At 46.2% G+C, this 14,123-nt stretch overlaps 1 protein-coding gene and 1 long non-coding RNA gene across 2 annotated transcripts in view; both read right to left on the bottom strand.

The window, feature by feature from the left end:
- RRP1B (ribosomal RNA processing 1B) overlaps window positions 1–14,123 on the bottom strand; it is a 158,547-nt gene that overhangs the window by 104,741 nt on the left and 39,683 nt on the right. The gene's annotated exons all lie outside the window — the stretch shown is intronic.
- LOC136012613 (uncharacterized) lies at window positions 6,144–13,187 on the bottom strand. Its single transcript, XR_010611854.1, has 3 exons — window positions 13,102–13,187; window positions 8,747–8,834; window positions 6,144–6,324 (listed from the first exon to the last, which is right to left on the bottom strand). It is a non-coding gene; the product is annotated as an uncharacterized LOC136012613 (long non-coding RNA).

Genomic DNA, 14,123 nt, shown 5'->3' with positions numbered 1-14,123 from the left:
TGCTCGGCTCCTTGGCTACAAATGCAACAGAGTTAGAGCAGGGGTAGTTTTGCCAAGTACTAACTCATGTCCCCTGGCTCTTGCTGCACAAGCCATGCTCTTCCAGTGACACTGCTGTCCCGCAGAAAGGCGCTGTGGACCCATTGGGTGGTTTGACAAAAGCGCTGGGTGCGATAACAGGAGGCGTAGCCAAAGTTAGATCTGCTGGGTGTGCTGGAACATGGAACGTGTGTCCCTGGGAGCTGCCTGACTCGGTTGCAGTATCTGGCCTATAGCTGACCCTCAGACTCATGGCATTTCAGCCAGGGGAATGCTATTTTGACAGCACTTCTGCCGTTTTAATGTCATTTTGGCCTCACTCCCACTGACACTGTGGCTGTAGCTCTGGACATCAGGTGGCCCCAGCCTCTCCTTTTGCTCATCTTCTCTCTGCTGCATTTTGCCTCGCTATCCTCAACCCTGGGTTATGGGCTTTGTTTTCTCTGGGGAAGGGCTCAATAAACTGCTTCTGCCTTCACCTAGCTCCCTTCCTCTCCCTCATGTTGCCCACTTTCATTCACAGTCTTGAAGTGCTTCAAACTTCGAGGTACTTTTTTATTATTTAATCCTATTTCCAGAGGTGTTTTGGGGAGCTTGAGGCAGTTGTCCCTGCTGCTTAGTATTTTTCTCTCCCTCAATCACCATCCTGGTTTGAGTCCATTTCTTTTCCATTTGGCTGCCGCTTGACCATGCAAATGTTTTGGGTGGCTATAGTGGTATAACCAGGCAGGACTTTGACTTCTAAGAAGGCTTCAGGAAGAATTAGACTCTGGGCTCATTGGGAACTTGGTTGATCAGTGTAATAGAAACAGGAATTATTTGCTCTGACACAGAAGATGGCATTGTGTTTGTAAATTGGGTGAAAGTCAAAAAGGGCTCATGATGCATTAATTCATTTGCTCAGAATCTGCTTGGAAAGTAAGCTGGGTTTGATAAGATTTTTGTGAATGGGGCTACCATTAATACCTATGGGTCATAGGTATGGGTCACTGTGACCCTGAAGGTTTCTGGTAAGTCATTTGCAAAATCATCATGAATCTGTGAACATATATGTAAGTGGATTGATATTTTCCCCCAGTGATAAAAGGCCAGCCCCAACACACTGCAGAATATTTGCAAATGAATACAGAAAATAGATGTTTGGGACCATAAAAGGACATGCTTGAGAAACTGTTTCTGGGGCTTTTCGCAGGGTGATACTCGTGGTCTGCCAAGCAAAGGCTGTTGTGAGCATGGACCAGATATCAGCTTGCAATTCAGGTTTGCTTTGTAAAAAAGGACCCTTTGAGTTAGTGGTTCAAATGCTCTCCCTTCCCTTGACTTCTGCTGGAGTGAGTCTGTAACTTTCTGTCAGAATTCTTATCTTTGTGTTGAGAATCTAAGCTAGATAGTATGACTGAACTGCATTATTTTAGCTTTATCTAATCTCTAGCTAAACCAACAGTCAGAAAACAATCAGTTTTCTCGGGACTGGTATGCCTTGGGCTTACATGATCCACAGGATAGTTTCACCTCCTCAGTAGAAAGGTGTCCCCCAGTCATTTTGTGATGCTCTTTCTGGAAGGAATGAATCCCCTCTTTACAGCTTATTTGTGTCAACCATAAAATCATGGAATCATTTAAGTTGAAAAAGGCCTTTAAGATGATTGAGTGCAACTCTAAGCCTCTTCTCCCAGGAAATGTGGGTGCCATAAGATGTCTGTTGGGGTAGCACAGCATCCTCCACATATCTGCAGGGCAAGATATTTACCCCAAGTAAAGTACTTCTTTTGTAAGATCTAGTCTTATTTTGCATTTTTATTTTCCTTACTGCATCCACTTGCCCAACCTAGTGCCTTTTTGAGAAGGGTATGGATTTTCATTTCTGTAATATCCCAGCTGGAAAATACTATTAACCCTGTGTGTTCCCCAGCATTGTTCATACAGAGTTGTGAGTACATCCCTAGGACTGATGACTAAGACCGAGACTGGAGCTGCTTCGTTGTGTTGCCAGCAGTGTATGCAGATGGACATTTTGAAATGGAATTGAATGAAAGGCAAGAAATGATGTAGTGACAAAATAAATATATAGCGTACATACAGTGGGAGCCTGTGCATGTGTTTTCAAGGGACATCAAACTGCTACCACTAAACCCACCAGGACATTATGTTTTCATAATAGGATTCTTAGGGTACTTTTTCTCTTTGAAGCAGTCTCACTGTTGTTCAGATGCACGTCTGAACATAAATATCATATTCCAGCCTGATTTTAGTTCAGAGGGAGAGTTATGAAAGATCTGGTTAACTCAGATCTTCTCATTGTCTCTGAGTTTCACTGAGGCAAAAGCATCTGGTCTTCCCCTGGCTCTAGCACTAGAACTAAGCAGCCCTGCTCCAGGAAGAGGGATGAAGAGAAAATAAAAGGAAATGTGCAATAGTAAGGCCTATGGATGCAAAGTGAGCCATGAGAGAACCTGAAACATAAACGAACAATTACGCCAAGCTCAGCAGAAGGTGCATCACCTCCTTTCAATGCATTTTCATCCTTGAAACCTTCCATGGGAAGACATGCAGAGGGAAAAACCTTTTCACCTCTACATGACAGGATGCCAGCAAGTGGCAGCAGCTCCCTGCCTGACACAGAGACTGCCCACATCCCACATCAGCTGCCTGCTCCGTTGTTTATCTGAAAACAGAACAGCAAAAAAAAAAAATGCACACATCGCAAGCTTTCTTAACACTACTGGGATAGCTTAGCCCAGGACTGACTTGAGGGGCTGCAAGAGGTGAACTGGAAGCTGGGGGAAGAGCCCTGCTCTGATCCCCTTGTGGTGGTAGCAGCACGAAAGAAAGGAGAAACGTGGGGTTTAGGAAATATGGAATTCCTTTCTTGCAAGAGGAATTCCTTTTTTGTTGCTTTTCTGGTCTCTGTGTCTTTAATCATCAAATGCAGCTTTTGTCTTTTGATAGGGCAAGGAGGAAAGTATTGTACAATAGCTGTCCTGGCAGCCCGGCACACCCCACTTCAGTGGTTTAAAGCTTTCTTTGTGCTGAATTTGTTCTTGTAGTGCTAATGACCAGGTTGCCATAAATAGGCATTAAATATGTCTGGACACAGTAAAGGAAAGTGAAGGTCAGTGTTAGCTCTTATGTTGTATTTTAGATATCTGTATCAAAGAACTTCGTAAAGAAGGGGAAGGTACATTTTCAACTTGGGCTTCTTTGAGATATTGTGGGGGAAACTGAGGATTGAAAAAGTTGCTTCTCAGAGCAGGATGGGGATGAGAGTGGATGTATGCTCTACCTGATGTCCTGCAGGGTTGCTGGCAAGCAGCGAGTCATCACTCTATAGGGAAAAATGAGCTCCCTGTTGAAACCAAAGTTAAATGGCCATTGGCTTCAGCAGAGGCAGGACCTCATCTGCAGCCCAGTTCAAGCAGCCTAGGCTTTGAGCCAAGTGTCCTAGTCTAAATGCTCAGTACAGGGAAGGCAGATGCATTTGGGATACTGGGGTGCAGGTGCTGTGCTTGCTGCAGCAGTTGTATGAGGAAAGACAAAAGGGGATGTGGAAGGTGCTAGCGTGTGAAAGCAGAGATTGTGTGGCCTGTAGAGAGCCGATATCTCATTTTAGGGTCAGACCACATGACAATGTGTCTCCTTGATGGCTCAGTTATTCTGCCAGGGCATCACCCTTTGCACAGGTGCCAAATGGGTGAGAAGCATGCCCTTGTGAGAAGCTCAAGTGTCCTCCCTCTGCCTCACTAACAGATGCAAATGACTGTGTTGCACCTTGTCTGAAAGACAAGCCATGCTGCAGTTTTAGAGATGGGCAGTGTGAGGGGTTTAGTGACTACATTCCCTTTTACCTGCCTTAAGCCAGGTTTTATGTGTTACAGCTTGAGCACTGAACCACACCACTCCTTAGATGTACTAGACCTCATTGCTAGCCATACAAGCCCTGTTGTACATCCCAAAAACTAGAGGAATTCAGGATGTGCTTCCCTTTCCAACCTGCTGCAGCAGCAAGACCAGCAGGTCTGCAAGTATTCAAACTGGTAATCATTTTAATAAATGGGGATAAGCCAAAGCTTATCCCTTAGTAAGACTCTGGTGGTACAAAACTAACAAATTAGGCAGGGCAGAGGGAGTGCACTCCTTTGGGTACCAATGGTTGAGTGAACAAAAGAGCTTTGGGGACCACATCGCTCACCATTTCCCAGGGGTTATGGAACTGGGCAGAAACCAGCCTCACTGCTATTGCAAGGGGTTAATGGATGGGCAAGGGACACAGAGCCATGTCACAGAGAGCTGGTGCCTGCAAGGGCACAGCTTTGCTGGTTTATAACACACCAATGTATAGCAGGTGGGGAGGACACAGACAGGACTGGTTATATCCATGGCGGCACTGCCAGGCACTACTGGTATCTGCCATCCCTTGTGCATCTACCTTTAGCTTGCAGCAGCTCAGGAAATACCCCAAAAGGAAGAAAGAGAGGGAGAAGTTGTGCTGCAAGGGAGGCTGTTAGCTGTGGTTTTCCTAGGAGAGTTACGCTCATTTCTGGACAGGTCTTGGCACCCACTTCAGTTCATATGGGTCTGGTGTTTGTGAAACACCCTGTATCAGCTGGCCAGACCCACAGTGACCTGTTCCTCTTTTCTTTCTAAGAAACGAGCCCTCCCTCTCAATTCCTTTATTTTTCCCTTCTGCCTGTGCTTACTCAGAGATTTCCTGCTGGAGATCAGCTGCTGCCGGGGGCTCAGGTGGCATTTGCCTGCGGCCCAGAGCCTGAGCTAAGCTTAAGCAGGCATTTTCCAGAGTAAGGCATCCAGCCCTGGGTGTAGAAATGCACTTTCCAAGTGGGGCAGGCTGGGTTGGAGCCCAGGGTATGACCTTTTCTGCGTGGCACACTCCCATGTAATGTGACCTGGTGTCATTCCACTGCCACGCGGTGTTGCGACAGGACTTACTGGCCTTTGCATTGTGCAGGCGAACGCTGCATTCCTCCTGCTAACCCAGGCACCACTGGTAAACCACATGGGATGCCAACCAAACTTTGTTATTCTTCATTTTATGTTGCTTAGGATTGAAAGTATTTGACCTTAATTCACTCTTCTTTTTGGAAAAGGAGCTTGTCTCTTAGGAAAGATGGATCTGATTCTTAGGGTTTTGAATAAATCTGGTATGAATCTGCTCGTTGTTTGATGCTGCCTGTCCTTCCCACCCAAACAGGGAGACTACTGTCGTGACTGGCATTAGGTGTCTGTCATTCTGGTAGGGAGTCTGAAACATGCTCTCTGCTCCCCACTTGTGTTTCAGGCTGCAGCTGGGGAGCAGGGACACTGCTGGTTGCAGTGCAATGTGGGCTGTGTACCCAGAGTAGATTAAGTTACACACAGGTAAACAAGCTCTGTTCTTTAACACGTTAGCTCAATTGGGAGACAGCCCAGTGTGTGAAGTGCTTGCATTGAGATGAAATCACTTCTTTTCTGCTATCTCATTTCATCATAACCATAATTATCTTGGCTTGATCCTGTGCTAATCTGTGGGGAGGGTGATAAAAGGTAGAAAATCAGCTCTGAATCTGCTGCAATATGATGCAAAAATCAGCTCCATGACTTCTCATCTGTAGCAGGCGTCTTGCTACCTGTGCAAAATGTAACACATCTTCCTTCTGATTCTCTTACCAGCACTGCAGACTGTAACACAACAGGTTTCTTTTGCTTTGGGCATTAGAGAAACAAGATGGAAATGGCAGAGGTCTTTGGCAGAAGTGTAAAGATGGGAATACCCAGGAAGGGGTTGGAGTAAGTCAGAAGTCAAAGCTGCTTTCCAGGGAATCACGCTTCAGAATTTAAGACTTGTGGTTGCTCCAGTCAAAGATAAGGCTGTGGGCTCAATTTAAACTAAATAAAATAAAATAGGATCCAGCTGAATAAAGTAACATTACTTTTGGAATCTGGTTGCTCAAATGACAGCATTCAGTGTTAGCATTTTGATCTAAAAGAAACCAGTGAATATGCTCACTTTATTTAGATGGCAAGTTTCTACTATTTACATCTTTTACTTTCCAAAGTCAGCACAACTATTGGGAAAAGAATTTTATTTAATTTTTACTTTTGCTTCACATCGTGTGAATTCTGTCTGCAGCTTCTTAGTTCTTGGTGATGGATCTGTAAGCAACCTGGCTTGACTCTGGGAAGGCAGGCAGGGTTTGCAACAGTAGCTCTTCTTTTGACCTCTTGGTGCAATTAGTCATGGCTTCACTAAGAGACTTACTGCGCACAGAGCATCCCCTCTGAGTACAGCTGCAATGAACAGGCAGAAATTTCTGAGACAGCACAAACTTGTAAACCCTTCCACAAGATTATCAAATGACGGCAGGTTGAAAGCATGCAATGAGAAGCACGGGTTCACTGACTAAGCATCCCTAACAGGACGGATGCTTAATCCTTTCATAGATGGTGCCCTCTAACCCTGCTCTGAAGGAGGAGGAGGAGGAGGCAAATGCACTCTGGAGAAATGGCGTAATTGAGAGTAAGGTTGATCTACTGCTAAATGTGAGTAATACGAAGTTTGCCTCCTTACTGACCGGTCTAGAGCAGGCCAGTCTATCAGTCAGGCCCTGCTCCTCTCTTTTAAGAGGCCAGCAAGGGCCCCTGATCAGCACATAGTAGTAAAGGCTCGCAGTCTCAAGGCAGTTGAGGCTGATAATTTCAAGTGTTGCTTTGGGTCCCATGCCAGTTCTACATTCCTCTACTCTTACACACGTGAAAGAATTCTTAGGAGATGCCTCCACTTCCATAGAGCTACAATACTGAAGTCTTAACTATAAACCAAAGCTGGAGTAAGGCGTTAGAAGATAAGTTTGTTGTAAATCACTGCATGAACTACTGTCCACTTGGGTGCAACAACTAATTCCCAGGGAACAGCCCAGGCTGAAAGGGGTACAGGATAACCAGCTACAGGAAAGCTAAAGACATCATTAGCCATCTTTGCAAGTCCTTCCCTGGAAGAAACCGTGGTAGTTAGAACTAGTTTCCTGTGCCTCTGCAATTTCATTTTCCTTGTGGTTAGCAGCTCTGGCTATCACAACTCCATAGTCAGACGTGCGAATGAGTGCATTAAGGTAACCCTGAGGGCTTGCCATCTAGACAGCACATGCACAGCTAGTGGGGAAGAGGGGATAGTTTAGGTACCAAAGTCCTGCACAGGTTTGCACAATCCGTGCTAACAACCTTTTGCTAGTGTTTGACTGACATTTTTATCCAGGCTAGGTCTTATGACACCAGCTCGTGTGTATGTACCTGCATACCATCATACTTCCTGACTGCGCCTGCAGACATCACCCCAGCGTCAACCTGGAATCTCTCTGCAGTCTCCCTGGCATCACCTCTGCATCACCCCTGTATTGCCCGGCCATCCCAGTAAATGCATTATCTCCCTGAATGCTGATGATGTCTCGAGAGCTGAGCAATTGCCAGCTGGTTTGGGATACTGCAAATTCCTCGTGCTCATGTTCTCTTCTGCCTCCCTTTTGCCCTGTCTCACCCCTGCCTCTGCCCTCTGCACTCTTGCTGTGCGGCAAGGGGGCTACATAGCAGAGGAGGCATCGCACGGATTTGTCCGTCGGGTTTGCAGTGACAGGGGTGCGATGACCCCGCACATTCATCAGATGCTTGTTTCCAGCCTGCACCCATCTGTGATGTTTTTATTTATTTTTTTTTCCTCCCTCTGCTCGGCTCAGGCTGCGCCGGGAGAAGTGGCACGTAGGCACATACGGCCTTGTGCACACTATACTTGTATAAACTCCATCAGGAAGTCATCTGGCCAAACTTTCCAGAGCTCCGCTTTTAACTCTTCCCGAGGCAGGCTGTACTGGCAGCCTAGGGATTTCCAGGGAGCGTGGACATGTGCATTCATCCTCCTGTTCTGTTTATTGATTCCCACCGCTGTCGTTCCTACAAGCCCGGAGCACGTGGCTGTGCAGCTTTTCCACCCATCCTACTCCCAGTTCCTGTCAGAAAGAAGTCCCCGTCAGCTGCCCACGGGCACACACAGGGCTTAGCAGTAGAATGTTGCCTTGGCTTTCCTGGGGGGTGAAGTAGCAAAAGCCAGTTACCATAAAGTGCTATAGCAGAGACTATGCAGGAGAACGGAGCACTGGTGGGGCAAGGCTGCTGGTGAGGGCAATTCTCGCCTGTGGTTGCTATTCAGAAGTGTGTCCTTACCAGGCACACGAGTAGCAAAGGAAGTTCTCACAGCCCTGAAATGTTTGCTGTGGTCAGGGAAAGATTAGAAAGAAGACTCAACCCCTTTATAAGTGACCCTGTCTTCAATGAAGACGTGTCTCACTGTATGTCCCACTCTGCACAGAGGCATGGTTACACACCCACATAGGCACATCAGTGTGCACATAAACATTTCAAAGGGCTGAGAAAAACTCTGTGAGACTGCTCACGTAGGAGAAAGGCTGCTGTTCCTCCCCATGACATATGTGGATTAATAGTTCTCCTAATTGTTAAATGCAGTCATCTCATTTTGTTGGTGCCCATTAAATGCCCCTTGCCAGATTTTAATGGCTCCTACAAGATTTTGGTGCCTACTGCACAGGAGTGAATAAATGGGATTGCTGGCAGTGTTATCCTCTGCAAGTGGCTACGGAACAGGGATGTCTCAGCTCATTTGCTGTTTGCCCAATTGTGCTGTCCATATTTTGCTCCAGCTTACCTTGGTGTAAGTATGAAGTTTGTCAGACCAGCAAATCTCTCCTGGAGAGGTGCCACCAGTGGTAATGCTGTCTATAAGACTTGCAGCACTGTGAAACAGACCAGAATTTAACCATTTATCCATGAAGCTGTTCACATACATTTGTTCCTCGTTTAGTGCATATTCATTAATCTTCTTTAGTGCTACAAAACCGAGACATGGTGAATTAGATAGAGCTTAGAGATCTTGTTTCTTCTCCTGGGCACACAGGCATAAATCAAAAGAAGTAACTTCACTGAAGTTAATTCAGCCAGCCTGGTGTTAATTTTGCCTTCTCTATCAGATTTACAGGCATCTGAGATAGAGGGTGTATGTTTGCTCTCAGCCTGGCTCAGACAGCTGTGGTATAGAAGGGATTTCTATAGGGATACCACCAGAAATTCCTGAAAATCTAGGGATGACTTTTATGACAGACTCATCTGTTGCAGAGATGTTTCTCCTCTCGAGCAGCTGTTTGTGCACCATAAACAGCTAGGGAGCTTTCTGTTTCTATCAGACTCCTACTGAAATTCATGAGATGCAAACCATGCCTGCTCACCGATTGCAGTCAGAGGTGTTAAAGCTGTTCCCCCCTCACCTCCTCTCCTGCAGCCAGAGGAATCAATCAAGCTCTCATGGTCCTTCAAGGAGACGGAGAAGTTTGGATAGCTGAGGAACATGCAGGCTTTCAACCATCCATGGTGTTTTCTCTTGTTCCTGCAGATCTTTTGTCAATGTGGGTTATTCGTCTGTCTCCTCAAGTGGGGGATCGTAAGTAAACTTTTGCCCCAAAATCTAGACTCAGTTCCCCCATTCTGACAGTTCATTGTAGCCTGACGTTTTGCATGGTGAGTGGGACATGCATGGAGGTATCTTTATAGAAGGGGTTCTCCGTGCATCTGTGTATCAGATGGTTAAGAAGCCTGGGACAGCATTCAACATCGAATGGCTTTTCTCTGTGCAACTGATTCCCTGCTCAGTTCTTCCGTTTTCTGCCTCTCAGTGGCAGAGGACAGGGAGCTCCTGAGGATGAACTGACCACAGAGACTCAGCTTCCTGTGTGCTGGCTTAAAGGGTGGGCTTGCTCCATCTTTGCCAAGTGCTTTCCCAGGCTGGCTGTGGGTCTGCATACTGAGACTGTCTGTCTCAAACAGCAGTGGCAGACGATGGCTTGTCTTCTAAGGCAACTTACTGCTACTGCTGTGACACTGCATAGCACTTGGGCCTTCCTCCTAGGGGCAGTGGAGGGAAGGGAGGTGCAGCCTCCTCGGCACACACATTCATGTAATGCACTAGGAATGGTTGATGTTGTTCATCAAGGTCCTAATTTTTGTCTGTTGGGCCAGAGACAAGAAGCTATTGAACACCTAAATCATAACACATCTCTCTGCCACCACAGCTAAGCCAAAATTTGTCCACTGACAAGCCAATAGCAGCAGGATTTGCCTTCAAGTTTTAATGGGCTGCAAATTAATTATGTGTAAGTATTGTGTGGTCATTCTCAAAATGGCCAGCGAAAGAGACAACCCTGGACATCTTGGGGAAATGGAGCAGGGCTGTGAGTTGACAAGGACACCTTGTGCAGCCCTGGCCAGAGGTGGGACAACCATCCAGGTCACTCCAGTGCTTTGCCTGTCTCAGAAGTCCAGGATAGGTCAGCACAAGGATAAATCCCTTCTTGATGCTCTTTAAACATAAACCTAAAGCAGGAAGAAAGTGGCTTATTTCTGCCTGAAATCCCACATAAACTCGTCCTTATGCTGCAGATCTCAGGGCAGTCTTCCAGAGAAGGCTTCCCATGTGTCTGCCAGGCTTTGTCTGCAGAGGTAACCTTACGGGCAGGCTGGAGAGAAGGTATCCTTGTAGTGCATTTCCACCTCCACGATGGTGCCTTTGGGATTAAAGGCCTGATATTTAGCAAGCGAAAGGATGTACGGTGCTCAGTCCTGACCTTGTCATAACCTGCGGAGAACTAACAAAGATTCCCTTTAACCATGTACGGCGTAAACAGCAAGAAGTATGCGTGTAACAAAATTAGAAAGGAATCTGATAGATAGCCCCAAAGATAAATGCCACTTTAGGCAATGTTGCTTTCAACTGTTGACAGAAGCACCATTCAGAGAGCGACTGTGAGGATTTAAGTGCTTCTTTGCTTCTGGGTGGGATAAGGTGTCACGTAAAATGAGTTTTGTGGTTTTGTTTCATATCCCTCCCTGCGCTCTTCTCCAATGAGAGCATACACGCCAAAAGCGTTGAAAACAGACTGCAGCGAGTTTGTTTCACTAACACATCTCCCCATCAGCAGCATTGCTGGAATCTATTGATTCTGGCAGGATTGCAGAAAACGGTGATGTTTGCAATGAGAAGTCATGCACCTCTCAGTTGATTTTGGGAAAGAGAGAAAAAAAGAAGAAAAAAGCTCACCATGTGCAAATATTAACCCTACAGACAGGCTGGGAAACTGCAGAATGTTTCATCTGTCTCCCTCACTGCCAGTAAACACTCAAGGATGCTTTAGTGGCAGAAAGCAGAGATTTAGTTTACATTATGTTACAAAAAAAAGGCTTATTTAAGTTTTGTTTTCTCTGCTTGTGAATAACATGTGACCATTCTTATCTGACCTGTTGGTTACTTCCTATTTCTGAAGTGAATGCACCCCATGCCAGTGAACGGCGTTGGCACACAGCCCCATGACCCATATCAAACAGCCCAGAGAGACTGTCAATGACACCAGGTCAGAACCACAGGGCAGATGGCTGCTAGGCTTTGATAGTGGTCCAGGCAGATTCACCTCCAATGTAGGTGTACCTTAATTGCAGTCTCATTGAAAAATCTATTTTTGATCAAAATCAGGTATTTTGACCAAAACCACATTTCCTGTTAATTTTGCCTCATAGATATGAAGCTTCTGCATTTGTACATCACTTTCACTGAAACTACTCAGTTTCTACCGAAAATGTCTCTGTGCTATAAGACCTGTATTAACATTGTGATTCAGAGCAAAATCTGAAAAGGACATAGATCAACCCACACAGCGGGAGAAACTGTTTTGCCCTCCTCTGTTTTGGGAGCTTTAGTATTTCTAGGACTCTGACTCCACTTTGTATGCATTCTCCGCATGAAGGGCTTCCAAAATGTAGAAGCATTAAGGTGTTTTCAAAAGGCACGCAGGTAGAGGATGTGATTAATGAAGACCATGTCTATCCTACAGACCTTCTGGGTAAAGCTAGGGTATAAAGAGGTGCGATCTTCACCAAGACAGCTACAAACTCCCTAAGCAAAAGCACAGTGACCAACTCACTGGAACAGTTTACTCCGCTTTGCTCAGAGAGATGTGTGTGGCTGTACTGTGTTGCCCCAAAGTGCAGAACAAACCATGTGCCTTGCCAGTATTGTTGAATCCAGGCTGGTAAAATACTCCCCTTGTAGATATGGCCTCATATAATGGCTTCATAAACACTGTTGAAAAGTCACACCCAGAGTCACAATGCCAGAGGAGCCTTTTCCTTAGAAACATCCTACTTGGGATCTTCCCAGTCCCAACCAGTGATTTCCCATGCACAGTAACCCTCTCAGAGGTTATCCTCCCCCTTGCACTCACTGTGCTCTTCAAGCACAGCCTCTAAACACAACCCAGCACCTCGCTGCCAGTGCTCCTTGTCCTGGGCAGTGTTCTCCCTCTGCTTACTAACGCAATTGTGCCTGCTGCTACTGCCTTGCCCAGCAGCCTGAGTCTTGACCCCAGCAGCCTGAGTCAAGACAGCCTTGCCTCCTCAGTGGGAAGAGTATCCGCCTGGGCATCTAATTATAGTGAGGTGGAAAAATGTCCACTGAAGGATGAGGATAAGTTTTCCAATATGTAACACAACAGTAATCAATACTTGCATCAATACTTAATTTATCTATGTCAAGCAGAACAGCTTCAGCAGGAGGGAATGAGATCATCTCTTCTGACCCTGGCACGCTATGCAGTATCACATGCGGTGGGGAATGTGGGTTTCAATCCTTTTATTCAGAGGTCTTTAGTTTTCAAACCCTTGGATACAAGAGCTCTGCTGCCAGGAAGACTTTGACAGAACTGACCCACCCTTAGCTTGTGAACAGAACTGACATTTTAACCCCAGACCCTTAACCCCCAAATAAAAACCCACTGGGATCGGTGTGAGTCTCCTTTGATCTTAGAGAACTTTTCCTCTGGCCTCTGATGAAAGGCATTTACCTCATGGCCAGTGAGTCAAGCCCCTGGAGGACCCTTACTGATTCTCATAAAGAGCTGCAGTTTCAGTAAGAGAAAACCACGTTACCCAGATATCAGCTCCTCATGAATATGTACTCACTCGCTCTGCAGTGGCTGTTCAGCCAAGGTACTTGCAATGTTCCCTGTGAGATACCAGTTTTTGGGCACCTCCCCGCAGGGACATCAGTGGCGTGATTCAATGACACAGAAAGCTTGCTGGGAAGTGGGGGAAGAGTTGTCTGAAACGCACAAGCGGTGACATAAGTGGTGGGCAAGAAAAAAACAACAGCTCCTCTGTTGCAACAGGAGGTAAAGGTTTCAGCTCCCTGTGAATGGTTCCCTTAACTGTGACTAAGCTGTTCCCTCCATCCAGCTAACGGAGAGTGAGCGACTGTGCTATGCACTGTGCACTCCTGCAGACCAGCTGGCTTCGGGTCACCCTACTTCATGACTTCTCAGAAGGGATCTCTCAGTGTGCTGGTTTCATGAAATATGCTCAATACAGACTCAGTTAGATATCAATCGCACTTTCCTTTCTCATTAAGCACTTCCCATAGGAGTTGCAGCCCCTTGGTTTAGCCAACGGGAAGGAAAGCACGTCCCACTTTTAACTTCTGTCTGTACTTACGTTCATACCTTAGGTCTTGTTCCTGAGCTGAGGTGTATGTCTTATTACCCCTTTGCGACACTATGAGCTGACTATGAACGTTTCCAGGGTGCTCTTGGTTTTCGCCTGTCCACACAGAAAATCCATCTGGTATTAGTGCCAGCTATGAATTTAAAGCACAATATTCTACTCCTGGGCACTTCAACCGAGATGAATGAACTGAGTCATATGTTCTCTGGGACAGGGGTGCTGCACACAGGCTTGTCCAGGAAAAGCTACCCTAGAACAGTTCCAGGAATCACTGTGGAAAGCTGAAGAGCCTAAATCAGTCCCGGTGAGCTATGTGGGTTCAGCAAATACCCCAGATTGCAGGGAGAGCTACCAACCTGATTGACAGTCCTTCTCCAAGGGTTTGTGTTTCTGAGCTTTCAAAGGGCCATGAGTGGCTCCTGTTCATGATTACCTTGGGGTGTTAGACCCTACTCTGAATACCTATAATAGGACTATCTTGTATC

The sequence above is a fragment of the Lathamus discolor genome, chromosome 4 (assembly GCF_037157495.1).
Source record: "Lathamus discolor isolate bLatDis1 chromosome 4, bLatDis1.hap1, whole genome shotgun sequence".
NCBI classification, from domain to species: Eukaryota; Metazoa; Chordata; class Aves; order Psittaciformes; family Psittacidae; genus Lathamus; species Lathamus discolor.
This window is presented reverse-complemented; position numbering and strand designations above follow the sequence as displayed.